This window comes from Lonchura striata, chromosome 4 (assembly GCF_046129695.1).
Source record: "Lonchura striata isolate bLonStr1 chromosome 4, bLonStr1.mat, whole genome shotgun sequence".
Classification (NCBI taxonomy): domain Eukaryota; kingdom Metazoa; phylum Chordata; class Aves; order Passeriformes; family Estrildidae; genus Lonchura; species Lonchura striata.
The window spans coordinates 85,699-101,690 of NC_134606.1; the positions used below are offsets into that span (position 1 = coordinate 85,699).

The window sequence follows — 15,992 nt, forward strand, 5'->3', positions numbered from 1 at the left end:
AACTGCAGCCCCTAAAAGGCTTGCAGCTCTTTCAACACACACACTTGTAACTCAGCTCTCGGGACAGAGCTGATGGCCCCTTTAGGACAAGAATAGTTACATCTAAAAGCAATTCCCTCATTTTGCATCTCCTTTTAATTTAACCCCCCCCCCCCCCAAAATCCCATCCATATCACAAGGAATGTGCAGTTCTGGTTCCCCCACCCTCAGTACCCTATTTGTACAAAGGACCTGGGTGCAGCACACACTCGGGATTCAACTGAATAAAGCCCAGCTTCAATAATAAGAACAACTGACATTTGTTTGCAAATTAGGTGCAGTTTTGTACGGTGCTGCGTACCCTCGGAGCCGAGTCGAGGAAAAAGAGCTACAGCACTGGAACCTAAGTTTTAGTAGCCAAGTCATCTATAACTTGTGCCATAAAGTAAACCAAGGATAACTACATTATTATCTGCTGAAGTTCTCCACTGTGGGTTTCGGGTACAGCAGCACGTGCTTTACTCCCAGCAAAAGCTGCTCAGGTTGGGGGAGCCAGGAAGCCAAGTCTCTCTACTTTGTCTGAACACCATCTTCCAGGAAGGTACTGCTTCCTCTCTCCCAGGCTCCTTTCAGCAAAGTGGCAAATACAGAATCCGGTGCCACAGGAGGCTCTTGGCTTACCTCCTTGTTGTTTTCAAACTGTTTAAAGCGAAACAAAAAGCATAAGAGAAAAACAGTGATAAGTATGAAACAAAAATCTCTTCAGCCACCTTTGTTTTGAGATGAGCTCTGAACTGAAGCTCTGGAAACACTGGCGTGCAGTCCTGCTAGAACAGAGCTGCCCAGCAGGTTCCCCAGGGGCGTCTGGAGTGTTCACACTGCTGAGCTTAGAAAAACTCACCAAACCCAGCCCAGGGGCCTGTGATCCTCCACCCACCCGGGGGAACTCCAGGTGCTGTAAACAGAGGCCACAGCGCACACCAGGCTCTGCTGTGCCCGGTGAGGAGTCTCTGTATGAGCCCTGAGCCCTGGTATCGCCTCCCAAACACCACAGAGACCTCTTGTGCCATCAGAGAAAAGCCCTGGAGCAAACATGTGTCCCCAGCAGGATCAACAAGAGATGCAGAATTACCTCCTCAATAAAAATGCTGTTTCTGATGGAAATGTAACCTCTGTCGACTGCGAGGATTTTATAGGAATACTGGCTCAAGAATTCAGCGACTTCAGGGACTCCATACCACAGGTTCCTGGGACTGCTTGGGCATCCAGAGTCTATAGTATCGGTTAAACTGGTAGAGCTGAGGATACTTAGCAGCTTTCAGGGACTCGGGATCTTTGTCACAGAGCTGGAGCGTCAAGCAGGGAGCAAGGGGTTCTCTCGGAGAATGCAGGAGGTCAGTGAAAACAGCACCAAGGTCCTCCACGACATCTGCTCCTAGAAAAGCCAAATAAATTAAACTATTGACATGAGCACGGACACTGGGACAACCTTCCTTACTTTGGGCCTTGCCAGCAGCCCACAGAGCCTCATGGAGAAAAGAACTGAACAAGATCAAAAAGTGTTCCTAGTGAACTATACACGTGCTCCTGGCCGCTGAGGTACCTGAAAAACCCTCCAGACATCATCAGCTCTTGCTGAAGCAAATAATCCACATTCGCTGTGTTGTGCCAAAAACACGCCCGGCCCTTAACAGGGAGAGACCCTGCCAGGCACCGCCTCAGAGAAGAACCAAGCTAACACCCAGCCAACATGTACAAATTAAGCAGAATTTTCTGTCAGAACTGGGACTTTCAGCACCCCCCAGGTGCTACTCGACTGCCACATACACACAGAGGGCTTTGTGAGGTGCTCTGGGGTTGGCCAATCCTGCTCCAAGCCCTGCTGATGCCCCTGTGATTTTAAGGCTGTCCTCAAGGAGGTGGTAGAACCTCGCAATATTTGCCCTTGGAGCTTAATTTCTGAAGTTTTCCTTGGGAAACGCATCCACTTCCTACTTAACAATGCAGTCCCCTCTCCCTGCTCTCGGGAAGAGCTGCCCACAGGCACGAGAATCACCTTCCTCTCCTGATCGCCACGCTCTGCCCTTAAAACGCTGTGTTACTGAGGCCAACTACTTCCAGACCAAGACTGTCCATGCAGGGACAGTGCCCCTTTTCTTTAGAAGGTAACGTGAGGGAAGGTAACAGGACCTCGCAGCCAGCAAGAGGATGGGAGAAGAAGCTGTGCTATCAGCAAGTACCAGTGCTCCAAATGCAGGGAGCGCCATGCAGCCCCGTCTCTGCCAGGAAAGGCTCATGGAGCAGAAGAATGAGCACACGGGCTGCCTCTCAATCTCCTGGCAGGAAGCTTCTCTACTCCCCTTGTGCCTGGACACAAAGCTTTGGGCAGTAAGAAGGGAGAGGCACGGTGGCACCCGTTCAGGGACGAGCCAAGCTACGGCACACCCTGCCCTGGTTCAGTGCTGGGAACTGACGGTGAGCTGGCTACAAAAACCACAGGAAAGATCATGTTTGACCCCATGCAGCTTTTCTCTTAGAAATCACTTTAGACACTCTTCTTGTGACTAGCGCTCAGTGAATCCTACCGGGACAGAATGGGATGTGCTGCAGCAGCAACCCTGACCATGGCGTGGCTGTCCCTGCTACCTGCACGGACACAGCTTGGCCACGGAGAGAAAATCTTTTGTGCCAGGAATATTTACCAGTGCCAGGTGCTGGTAAGCACTGCTCAGGGTGCTGCTGGCACCTGGGATGGCTCAAAGCTCCATGGTTTGTGGCAACAGCCAAAAAGCACATGCCACTTCCTGAGGACCTCCACCTGTAGTATCCTGGGCAATTCAAAACCCACTATTCCCTTGTGCCTTTGTCTACCTGGAGTCATTCAGGGAAATGAAAATACACTAACTGAATTAAGAAGAGAAAACTGTTAAGATACATTATTCTTAGGCCTCTGATGGAGAATTGAAGCACCATCAATTGCCTTCCTTCCTGCTCCTTTAATTTGCAGAATGAGTGTCCATACAGACTTCTAATGAGGTTTAATTCATCTTCCTTAAAGGTAGCTTAGTTTAACTTCCTTCTATTCCTCCTCTAGACAACTTATGAATTACACTATTAAAGCACCCTGACTCAAAGGATTCTTGCACTGTGGGAACACTTCCTGCTCAGAGTTTTTCAACAGTTAAAATCTCTGTGCTATCTTTTATGCCAGATTTAGTCAACTAGCCTAAATGGGTCCACAAAAGACATCTGTATGGATGAATGCAATTAGGTAAAATCTTCTCCTTCTCCTACTCAACAGAGTTATAGGGCCTGCAACAACATGCTAATTCAAGTTAAGAATGATTCTAGTGACTTCACTGTAGTTTGATAAGTATTAAGGATTTGCCTAGCAATGTGCTTGTACTGATTTTAATAAACTTTTTTCATCACTAGAGGCAAATTCCAGGAGACATTTATTTTAATTTAACTAACTCTACCTGAAGACATACCTTTGGTTAAGTAACCAGTATCCTTCACAGAACTGACTTACCTAAAGTGAGGTACTCTTAAATTGCTGTAATACCCAAAAGGAATCTACACACTGCAAAATGCCTTCAAGAATAATTGTGTTTAATTGGTATGGAGAAAGTTATGGTTGTGTTCTGAAAAACCATTCTTCTGCTAAAGATGAGGGACAAGATGCACATTTAAATTACTATGACACGGTGTGAATGAGACAGGGTCACATATATCAAAGGAAAACTACATCATTTTATGTTGCTTTCCTGTTTTTCCACTGCTTAGGTTTACAAAACTGGCAACACAATGTGTTGTCAAATATGTTGAGAGCTAGTTTTGGAGAGTACTCGATCTGAAAATAAATTCTCTTTTTAGGTGGCAATTGACTTCCACTGTCCTTAGTTACAAAGAGGGTCCACAGGAGTGTAGAACTTTTGAGGTCTGTGCTGCAGAAGCATGGGCTATGTTGCAGTTACTGCTGAACCACGCTCTGCCCTTAAAACGCTGTGTTACTGAAGCCAACTACTTCCAGGACCAAGACTATGCAGGGACAGTGTCCCTTCTCTTTAGGGTCAGGGAAAAAGGGCAGAAGCACCTACAGAGCTTCAATGCCCCTCTTGAGCACAAAGCACCGTGAATCTGCACCTCCTTCTGCTTGCAGGGAAGATAATAAAATGCCTCAAGGTAAAAAATGATAAATGGTAAAAAATTATTGCAAGAGGGCAGAAATGATGCCACTTTCACTCCACTGCTAGAAACGACACATAAAACATTAAAAAAACCCTGTACCTGTTCCATTTTCAGACTGAAACAACAGCATATTCCTGGCTTCTAATGCAGCAGGGACAACAGCACTGAAGGGAAATGTTTGGATAATCACATCTTCATTCAAAGAGAACCCAATTTCTTCATCTAAGCCATCACTGCCCTCCATCAGAACAGCCAGCACATCCACGACATCTAATAAGTGAAGGAAAAAATGTAAGCAGAGGATCCAGACTAACTGGGAAAACAACAGAGGTAAAATGCAACATTCCAAGAACACAAAGTATCTTTTTAGTTTCCCCCAAAAAAACCAAAACCAAACCAAACAAACAAAAAACCCCACCAAAATGGAAACATTTTATACGGCCCCCTTGAGGACTTTCTTGGGTTGTTACTGATGTTTGGAGGGGTGTAAGGGCAGTTAACACTTGTGTTTGTGATGCTTTTGCTTGCTTTTGTAACTTTTCCTTTAGTATTTTAATAGTTTTAACTAAAAATGTTTGTGGCTTTGTTGGTATAGTAGTTATCTGTTTTAGTGTATTTTTTATAGTTTAATTAGTTTTTAATGTATTTAGTATACTTCTTGTAGAAGTATTACAATTTTGTAAAGCATACTGCTTTAATAATTAATTAATAATTTAATGATTTACGTATAAACGTATAAATATATATTTAACGTATAAATATATAAATATATTATGTATAAACTTAGGCACTCTAGTTTTTTTTTACTGCTGTTGTTGCTTTATTAATAAATGCTTTAAAAGTTTTTTGGTTTTTTTTTTTGCTTAATTTTTATATATGCTGGTAAATTTCTTGGGTCTTTTACTTTATCTATAGCTTGTTGAGTTAGTTGCATTGCCTTTTGACATTTTTTAGGTTTTAGCATAGCTTGTGCCTTAGTGCGAAAACATGGTCTTAAGCTTATCAATTTATCTATAGTTACTTTGTGAAGAGGATCTTTAGGCTGCTTTTGCATAGCTACAGCTTTATTAACTTCTGCTTGCTAGTGTGCACTAAATAAAAGTTTCTGATGCGGTGAGAAAATAAGTTTAGCAAGACTTTTAGAATTTTTTGGTAACAATATATTAGTACTCTAAATATAATTTAGTATTTGCTGAGTTGGTTTATTAGTTACTCTAAATTGACTCACTGTAGCTTGCAACTGTGACAACAATTTTTTAATCTAACGGTGTAATTTGAGCTGGTAACCTTTTGCTCGCTTGCTGCTGAAAAATTATAGGATAAGCTAAGTCGGCTGCTAGTTCTAAAGTTTGCTTATTCTCTTTGTTTAGTTTTTCTTTTGTTAGAGTTGCCTAAACTTCTTTTTGCTCTCTGGCCAGAGCCTTTGTTAGGTCAGACTTTGCCTTAGGGGGTGATTTACTGACAGACAAACTCTGACAAACCGGTGATCTCTGTTTGGGGGGGCTGGAGGAGCCGTGGGCTCACAACGCGACTCTGTTTCCGTGTCCTCAGGCACGGGTCGCAATGGAGGTAACTCCACTGTAGACACAGCAGGTGGCATGGAAATACTAGGTAATTAATTTTCTCTGCTATAACTTTTATTCTTCTCTAGTGTGACGTTGCTTGTGCAGCAGCTTTTTTTTCTGCCTGATGTTGTAATAACTCATTGTGAACTACCTTTTACAACTTTTTTAGCTTTTTGGCTGCCTTATCATAATCTAAAATGTCTTCTTATAGTTTATCTTTAAACTTACGCCACTTAGACAACTTATGTACTGTATGAGGATTTATAAAGAACCCCTTAGCATACCTATATGTTAATAACCTTGGCAGATCTTTATGTAAATCAATGTTTTTAATCTGCCTTTTCTGCAAGAATGCAGTAAATAAATCATATGCTGCTTGCCTCTCCATACCTCTATTGTCAGCGCTGTTGCAGCCCTCCGAGGTCGTCGGCAGCACGTATCGGCCAGGCTTGCCTCTGCAGTCACCTGGGGCACGGTGCACTCTATTTCAATTCAGCACTTTTGCCGTCCTGGCTGCATCAGGACCTGAACTCTTTTTCATCACTCCACCGTGGCGCCTATCACGTCGAGGTCACCATTTTTGGGGAAAAATAACGGGAGAAAAGCCCATTCTATAATGCCAACAAGTTTCAGTTTATTCTAAGTACGCATGTACAGTTATACCCGTTATAATGAAGCTCATGCATATTGCAAAACTTAGGCTCCTCATTGGTGTCTCTAGAACAGGTCAAGCTCGCCTTTGGGGCTTTCTCTGCTTGCTTTGTTTTCCCTTACACTTATCTCTTTGCTGACCGTTCTGCTGCTGGGAACCAGCTCACCCAAGGACGTGTGATATTGTTGCTACATCCGCTATTGCTGCACTCTGCAATTTTCAGCTACCGCTTCACTAACTGCAAGTAGTCATGGCCTCTCTCCCGAAGCCACTCATCCACAAAACTCTCCACACATCGATCCGAATTTTTGGGCACTTTTCCCTTTTTTTTTTTTTTGCTTTTTCCCCATTTTTTGCCTTTCCCGCATTTTTGGGCTCCTAAACCGTTTCTTTGTGCGATTTTCCCACATTTTCTGATCTTTTTCCCACTTTTCGGCTCTTTCGCCGACTTTGGTCACTCCCCCCCAATTTCCGAGCTCCCCGATCCCATTTTCGCCCATTCTTCCCTAATTTTTGGGCTCTTTACCCATTTTTGGTCACTTCCCCCCCGTTTCCGCGTTCCCCCATCCCGATTCCGGGCTCCTTGTCCCGCTTTTTGGCTTTTTTTTCCCGTTTTTTACCTTTTTTTCCCCTTTTTCTGGACTCTCGCATGTCATATTTCCCGCGTCCGGTCCCTCATGGCGGCCGCGCACGCGCAGGAGCGACCACAGGGACGGTCCATAGAGATGAATGGGAGGTCCTCCAGGAGCATAGAGACGAGCCGGAAGTTCCATGAAACCATAGAGACGAACAGGAAAGTCCTCCAGAAACCATAGAGATGAACCGGAAGTTCCATAAGATCATAGAGACGAACATGAAGTCCTCCAAAAACCATAGAGATGAGCCGGAAGTTCCAAGAAACGATAGAGACTAAGCGGAAGTTTTCCAGAAACCATGGAGATTAACCGGAAATTCCACAACACCATTGAGACGAACAAGAAGTCCTCAAAAACAATAGAGATGAACCGTTGTCGTACGGACGGCAGCCGGCGCGGGACAACAAGCCACAACGCGATTTCGTACGGGCGGCGACCGGTGCGGGACAGAAATCCGCAACGCTTGGTGGCATGGACGGCGGCAGGCGCGGGACAGAAAGCTGCCCTCGCCGCTGCCATCCTTCTCCGGCGCCGCCGCGGAGCCGCCTTCAGCTCTCCCCTCACTCACAGACACCGCCCCGCTCGCCGCTCGCTGCCGCCCCTCGCCCTTCCCGCCCCGTCTCGGTGGTTTTGGGGCCGCTCTGGCTCCTCCCGCCCCGTCTCGGTGGTTTTGCCGGGCGCTGGCTGGGGGCCTGCAGTACCGGCCTGTGTCCACAAGGCGGCAGCACTGCCGCCCGCCACCGTCGGGGGCCGCCGCTCGCCTCGGGGCCGCGGGGCGGGGCCGGCGGCAAAAAAGAACGGGCGCCGTCCCCTGCGGAACGTCCTCGGTAGCAAATGCCCCGAAACATCCCGCGCGGAAAAGAACGCAAACAAAAAAAACCCTGCCTCTAACCCAACAAGAACCAAAAGAAAAAACCTTTTCTTTTAAACTGCATTTCAATGTATTTTGTTTTTATATTTTTAATATTTATATACACATTCATATTTATAATTCGGATTTAAAGGCTGACAGGGGAGGGAAGAGGGACGGTGGACAGAGGAGGGAGAGAGGGGGAATGGAACGGAGCAGCGGGGCAGGGACAGGACAGGAAGGATCCGGGTTTGGGGGGGACAAGGAAACGGGGGAAAGAGAGGTAACTGAGGGGAATACGGGCAGGAGCATGGAGCGGGAGAGAGAGGGACAGGAGGGGATCCTCCCAGCGCCCCGGCTCCGCCCCGGCGCCCCGCCCCGCCCCGCCCGGGCTGCTGCGCTCGGCAGAGCTCGGCTCCGTTCGGCTGGACTCGGCTCCTCGGCCAGCTTCGGCTACTTTCGGCCACGCTCGGCTATTTCCGGCCGCATTCGCCTCCATTCGCCTCTTCGGCAAAGCTCGGCTCGCCTCGGCTGAACTCGGCAGAGCTCGGCTCCGCTCGCCTCCTCGGCCCCTTTCGGCCGCTTTCGCCCACGCTCGCCTAGTCCCGCCCGCGCCCGCCTCCATTCGCCCATTCCCACAGCTCGGCTCCCTCCGCCCGGCCCCGGCTCCCTCCGGCTCACACATTTCCTCAGGGCACCTCATTCCACGGCACACAAACTGCAGCCCCTAAAAGGCTTGCAGCTCTTTCAACACACACACTTGTAACTCAGCTCTCGGGACAGAGCTGATGGCCCCTTTAGGACAAGAATAGTTACATCTAAAAGCAATTCCCTCATTTTGCATCTCCTTTTAATTTAACCCCCCCCCCCCCCAAAATCCCATCCATATCACAAGGAATGTGCAGTTCTGGTTCCCCCACCCTCAGTACCCTATTTGTACAAAGGACCTGGGTGCAGCACACACTCGGGATTCAACTGAATAAAGCCCAGCTTCAATAATAAGAACAACTGACATTTGTTTGCAAATTAGGTGCAGTTTTGTACGGTGCTGCGTACCCTCGGAGCCGAGTCGAGGAAAAAGAGCTACAGCACTGGAACCTAAGTTTTAGTAGCCAAGTCATCTATAACTTGTGCCATAAAGTAAACCAAGGATAACTACATTATTATCTGCTGAAGTTCTCCACTGTGGGTTTCGGGTACAGCAGCACGTGCTTTACTCCCAGCAAAAGCTGCTCAGGTTGGGGGAGCCAGGAAGCCAAGTCTCTCTACTTTGTCTGAACACCATCTTCCAGGAAGGTACTGCTTCCTCTCTCCCAGGCTCCTTTCAGCAAAGTGGCAAATACAGAATCCGGTGCCACAGGAGGCTCTTGGCTGACCTCCTTGTGGTTTTCAAACTGTTTAAAGCGAAACAAAAAGCATAAGAGAAAAACAGTGATAAGTATGAAACAAAAATCTCTTCAGCCACCTTTGTTTTGAGATGAGCTCTGAACTGAATCTCTGGAAACACTGGCGTGCAGTCCTGCTAGAACAGAGCTGTCCAGCAGGTTCCCCAGGGGCATCAGGAGTGTTCACACTGCTGAGCTGAGAAAAACTCACCAAACCCAGCCCAGGGGCCTGTGATCCTCCACCCACCCGGGGGAACTCCAGGTGCTGTAAACAGAGGCCACAGCGCACACCAGGCTCTGCTGTGCCCGGTGAGGAGTCTCTGTATGAGCCCTGAGCCCTGGTATCGCCTCCCAAACACCACAGAGACCTCTTGTGCCATCAGAGAAAAGCCCTGGAGCAAACATGTGTCCCCAGCAGGATCAACAAGAGATGCAGAATTACCTCCTCAATAAAAATGCTGTTTCTGATGGAAATGTAACCTCTGTCGACTGCGAGGATTTTATAGGAATACTGGCTCAAGAATTCAGCGACTTCAGGGACTCCATACCACAGGTTCCTGGGACTGCTTGGGCATCCAGAGTCTATAGTATCGGTTAAACTGGTAGAGCTGAGGATACTTAGCAGCTTTCAGGGACTCGGGATCTTTGTCACAGAGCTGGAGCGTCAAGCAGGGAGCAAGGGGTTCTCTCGGAGAATGCAGGAGGTCAGTGAAAACAGCACCAAGGTCCTCCACGACATCTGCTCCTAGAAAAGCCAAATAAATTAAACTATTGACATGAGCACGGACACTGGGACAACCTTCCTTACTTTGGGCCTTGCCAGCAGCCCACAGAGCCTCATGGAGAAAAGAACTGAACAAGATCAAAAAGTGTTCCTAGTGAACTATACACGTGCTCCTGGCCGCTGAGGTACCTGAAAAACCCTCCAGACATCATCAGCTCTTGCTGAAGCAAATAATCCACATTCGCTGTGTTGTGCCAAAAACACGCCCGGCCCTTAACAGGGAGAGACCCTGCCAGGCACCGCCTCAGAGAAGAACCAAGCTAACACCCAGCCAACATGTACAAATTAAGCAGAATTTTCTGTCAGAACTGGGACTTTCAGCACCCCCCAGGTGCTACTCGACTGCCACATACACACAGAGGGCTTTGTGAGGTGCTCTGGGGTTGGCCAATCCTGCTCCAAGCCCTGCTGATGCCCCTGTGATTTTAAGGCTGTCCTCAAGGAGGTGGTAGAACCTCGCAATATTTGCCCTTGGAGCTTAATTTCTGAAGTTTTCCTTGGGAAACGCATCCACTTCCTACTTAACAATGCAGTCCCCTCTCCCTGCTCTCGGGAAGAGCTGCCCACAGGCACGAGAATCACCTTCCTCTCCTGATCGCCACGCTCTGCCCTTAAAACGCTGTGTTACTGAGGCCAACTACTTCCAGACCAAGACTGTCCATGCAGGGACAGTGCCCCTTTTCTTTAGAAGGTAACATGAGGGAAGGTAACAGGACCTCGCAGCCAGCAAGAGGATGGGAGAAGAAGCTGTGCTATCAGCAAGTACCAGTGCTCCAAATGCAGGGAGCGCCATGCAGCCCCGTCTCTGCCAGGAAAGGCTCATGGAGCAGAAGAATGAGCACACGGGCTGCCTCTCAATCTCCTGGCAGGAAGCTTCTCTACTCCCCTTGTGCCTGGACACAAAGCTTTGGGCAGTAAGAAGGGAGAGGCACGGTGGCACCCGTTCAGGGACGAGCCAAGCTACGGCACACCCTGCCCTGGTTCAGTGCTGGGAACTGACGGTGAGCTGGCTACAAAAACCACAGGAAAGATCATGTTTGACCCCATGCAGCTTTTCTCTTAGAAATCACTTTAGACACTCTTCTTGTGACTAGCGCTCAGTGAATCCTACCGGGACAGAATGGGATGTGCTGCAGCAGCAACCCTGACCATGGCGTGGCTGTCCCTGCTACCTGCACGGACACAGCTTGGCCACGGAGAGAAAATCTTTTGTGCCAGGAATATTTACCAGTGCCAGGTGCTGGTAAGCACTGCTCAGGGTGCTGCTGGCACCTGGGATGGCTCAAAGCTCCATGGTTTGTGGCAACAGCCAAAAAGCACATGCCACTTCCTGAGGACCTCCACCTGTAGTATCCTGGGCAATTCAAAACCCACTATTCCCTTGTGCCTTTGTCTACCTGGAGTCATTCAGGGAAATGAAAATACACTAACTGAATTAAGAAGAGAAAACTGTTAAGATACATTATTCTTAGGCCTCTGATGGAGAATTGAAGCACCATCAATTGCCTTCCTTCCTGCTCCTTTAATTTGCAGAATGAGTGTCCATACAGACTTCTAATGAGGTTTAATTCATCTTCCTTAAAGGTAGCTTAGTTTAACTTCCTTCTATTCCTCCTCTAGACAACTTATGAATTACACTATTAAAGCACCCTGACTCAAAGGATTCTTGCACTGTGGGAACACTTCCTGCTCAGAGTTTTTCAACAGTTAAAATCTCTGTGCTATCTTTTATGCCAGATTTAGTCAACTAGCCTAAATGGGTCCACAAAAGACATCTGTATGGATGAATGCAATTAGGTAAAATCTTCTCCTTCTCCTACTCAACAGAGTTATAGGGCCTGCAACAACATGCTAATTCAAGTTAAGAATGATTCTAGTGACTTCACTGTAGTTTGATAAGTATTAAGGATTTGCCTAGCAATGTGCTTGTACTGATTTTAATAAACTTTTTTCATCACTAGAGGCAAATTCCAGGAGACATTTATTTTAATTTAACTAACTCTACCTGAAGACATACCTTTGGTTAAGTAACCAGTATCCTTCACAGAACTGACTTACCTAAAGTGAGGTACTCTTAAATTGCTGTAATACCCAAAAGGAATCTACACACTGCAAAATGCCTTCAAGAATAATTGTGTTTAATTGGTATGGAGAAAGTTATGGTTGTGTTCTGAAAAACCATTCTTCTGCTAAAGATGAGGGACAAGATGCACATTTAAATTACTATGACACGGTGTGAATGAGACAGGGTCACATATATCAAAGGAAAACTACATCATTTTATGTTGCTTTCCTGTTTTTCCACTGCTTAGGTTTACAAAACTGGCAACACAATGTGTTGTCAAATATGTTGAGAGCTAGTTTTGGAGAGTACTCGATCTGAAAATAAATTCTCTTTTTAGGTGGCAATTGACTTCCACTGTCCTTAGTTACAAAGAGGGTCCACAGGAGTGTAGAACTTTTGAGGTCTGTGCTGCAGAAGCATGGGCTATGTTGCAGTTACTGCTGAACCACGCTCTGCCCTTAAAACGCTGTGTTACTGAAGCCAACTACTTCCAGGACCAAGACTATGCAGGGACAGTGTCCCTTCTCTTTAGGGTCAGGGAAAAAGGGCAGAAGCACCTACAGAGCTTCAATGCCCCTCTTGAGCACAAAGCACCGTGAATCTGCACCTCCTTCTGCTTGCAGGGAAGATAATAAAATGCCTCAAGGTAAAAAATGATAAATGGTAAAAAATTATTGCAAGAGGGCAGAAATGATGCCACTTTCACTCCACTGCTAGAAACGACACATAAAACATTAAAAAAACCCTGTACCTGTTCCATTTTCAGACTGAAACAACAGCATATTCCTGGCTTCTAATGCAGCAGGGACAACAGCACTGAAGGGAAATGTTTGGATAATCACATCTTCATTCAAAGAGAACCCAATTTCTTCATCTAAGCCATCACTGCCCTCCATCAGAACAGCCAGCACATCCACGACATCTAATAAGTGAAGGAAAAAATGTAAGCAGAGGATCCAGACTAACTGGGAAAACAACAGAGGTAAAATGCAACATTCCAAGAACACAAAGTATCTTTTTAGTTTCCCCCAAAAAAACCAAAACCAAACCAAACAAACAAAAAACCCCACCAAAATGGAAACATTTTATACGGCCCCCTTGAGGACTTTCTTGGGTTGTTACTGATGTTTGGAGGGGTGTAAGGGCAGTTAACACTTGTGTTTGTGATGCTTTTGCTTGCTTTTGTAACTTTTCCTTTAGTATTTTAATAGTTTTAACTAAAAATGTTTGTGGCTTTGTTGGTATAGTAGTTATCTGTTTTAGTGTATTTTTTATAGTTTAATTAGTTTTTAATGTATTTAGTATACTTCTTGTAGAAGTATTACAATTTTGTAAAGCATACTGCTTTAATAATTAATTAATAATTTAATGATTTACGTATAAACGTATAAATATATATTTAACGTATAAATATATAAATATATTATGTATAAACTTAGGCACTCTAGTTTTTTTTTACTGCTGTTGTTGCTTTATTAATAAATGCTTTAAAAGTTTTTTGGTTTTTTTTTTTGCTTAATTTTTATATATGCTGGTAAATTTCTTGGGTCTTTTACTTTATCTATAGCTTGTTGAGTTAGTTGCATTGCCTTTTGACATTTTTTAGGTTTTAGCATAGCTTGTGCCTTAGTGCGAAAACATGGTCTTAAGCTTATCAATTTATCTATAGTTACTTTGTGAAGAGGATCTTTAGGCTGCTTTTGCATAGCTACAGCTTTATTAACTTCTGCTTGCTAGTGTGCACTAAATAAAAGTTTCTGATGCGGTGAGAAAATAAGTTTAGCAAGACTTTTAGAATTTTTTGGTAACAATATATTAGTACTCTAAATATAATTTAGTATTTGCTGAGTTGGTTTATTAGTTACTCTAAATTGACTCACTGTAGCTTGCAACTGTGACAACAATTTTTTAATCTAACGGTGTAATTTGAGCTGGTAACCTTTTGCTCGCTTGCTGCTGAAAAATTATAGGATAAGCTAAGTCGGCTGCTAGTTCTAAAGTTTGCTTATTCTCTTTGTTTAGTTTTTCTTTTGTTAGAGTTGCCTAAACTTCTTTTTGCTCTCTGGCCAGAGCCTTTGTTAGGTCAGACTTTGCCTTAGGGGGTGATTTACTGACAGACAAACTCTGACAAACCGGTGATCTCTGTTTGGGGGGGCTGGAGGAGCCGTGGGCTCACAACGCGACTCTGTTTCCGTGTCCTCAGGCACGGGTCGCAATGGAGGTAACTCCACTGTAGACACAGCAGGTGGCATGGAAATACTAGGTAATTAATTTTCTCTGCTATAACTTTTATTCTTCTCTAGTGTGACGTTGCTTGTGCAGCAGCTTTTTTTTCTGCCTGATGTTGTAATAACTCATTGTGAACTACCTTTTACAACTTTTTTAGCTTTTTGGCTGCCTTATCATAATCTAAAATGTCTTCTTATAGTTTATCTTTAAACTTACGCCACTTAGACAACTTATGTACTGTATGAGGATTTATAAAGAACCCCTTAGCATACCTATATGTTAATAACCTTGGCAGATCTTTATGTAAATCAATGTTTTTAATCTGCCTTTTCTGCAAGAATGCAGTAAATAAATCATATGCTGCTTGCCTCTCCATACCTCTATTGTCAGCGCTGTTGCAGCCCTCCGAGGTCGTCGGCAGCACGTATCGGCCAGGCTTGCCTCTGCAGTCACCTGGGGCACGGTGCACTCTATTTCAATTCAGCACTTTTGCCGTCCTGGCTGCATCAGGACCTGAACTCTTTTTCATCACTCCACCGTGGCGCCTATCACGTCGAGGTCACCATTTTTGGGGAAAAATAACGGGAGAAAAGCCCATTCTATAATGCCAACAAGTTTCAGTTTATTCTAAGTACGCATGTACAGTTATACCCGTTATAATGAAGCTCATGCATATTGCAAAACTTAGGCTCCTCATTGGTGTCTCTAGAACAGGTCAAGCTCGCCTTTGGGGCTTTCTCTGCTTGCTTTGTTTTCCCTTACACTTATCTCTTTGCTGACCGTTCTGCTGCTGGGAACCAGCTCACCCAAGGACGTGTGATATTGTTGCTACATCCGCTATTGCTGCACTCTGCAATTTTCAGCTACCGCTTCACTAACTGCAAGTAGTCATGGCCTCTCTCCCGAAGCCACTCATCCACAAAACTCTCCACACATCGATCCGAATTTTTGGGCACTTTTCCCTTTTTTTTTTTTTTGCTTTTTCCCCATTTTTTGCCTTTCCCGCATTTTTGGGCTCCTAAACCGTTTCTTTGTGCGATTTTCCCACATTTTCTGATCTTTTTCCCACTTTTCGGCTCTTTCGCCGACTTTGGTCACTCCCCCCCAATTTCCGAGCTCCCCGATCCCATTTTCGCCCATTCTTCCCTAATTTTTGGGCTCTTTACCCATTTTTGGTCACTTCCCCCCCGTTTCCGCGTTCCCCCATCCCGATTCCGGGCTCCTTGTCCCGCTTTTTGGCTTTTTTTTCCCGTTTTTTACCTTTTTTTCCCCTTTTTCTGGACTCTCGCATGTCATATTTCCCGCGTCCGGTCCCTCATGGCGGCCGCGCACGCGCAGGAGCGACCACAGGGACGGTCCATAGAGATGAATGGGAGGTCCTCCAGGAGCATAGAGACGAGCCGGAAGTTCCATGAAACCATAGAGACGAACAGGAAAGTCCTCCAGAAACCATAGAGATGAACCGGAAGTTCCATAAGATCATAGAGACGAACATGAAGTCCTCCAAAAACCATAGAGATGAGCCGGAAGTTCCAAGAAACGATAGAGACTAAGCGGAAGTTTTCCAGAAACCATGGAGATTAACCGGAAATTCCACAACACCATTGAGACGAACAAGAAGTCCTCAAAAACAATAGAGATGAACCGTTGTCGTACG

At 45.6% G+C, this 15,992-nt stretch overlaps 2 long non-coding RNA genes across 2 annotated transcripts; both read right to left on the reverse strand.

Annotated features, from left to right (window-relative positions):
- Window positions 1-112: 112 nt before the first annotated feature.
- LOC144246195 (uncharacterized) lies at window positions 113-7,108 on the reverse strand. The gene is made up of 5 exons (XR_013339841.1): window positions 7,008-7,108; window positions 6,126-6,292; window positions 4,270-4,440; window positions 1,112-1,414; window positions 113-678 (listed from the first exon to the last, which is right to left on the reverse strand). It is a non-coding gene; the product is annotated as an uncharacterized LOC144246195 (long non-coding RNA).
- An 844-nt stretch (window positions 7,109-7,952) lies between these two features.
- Window positions 7,953-15,696, reverse strand: LOC144246197 (uncharacterized). Its single transcript, XR_013339843.1, has 5 exons — window positions 15,596-15,696; window positions 14,714-14,880; window positions 12,858-13,028; window positions 9,700-10,002; window positions 7,953-9,266 (listed from the first exon to the last, which is right to left on the reverse strand). It is a non-coding gene; the product is annotated as an uncharacterized LOC144246197 (long non-coding RNA).
- Between the last annotated feature and the right edge of the window lie 296 nt (window positions 15,697-15,992).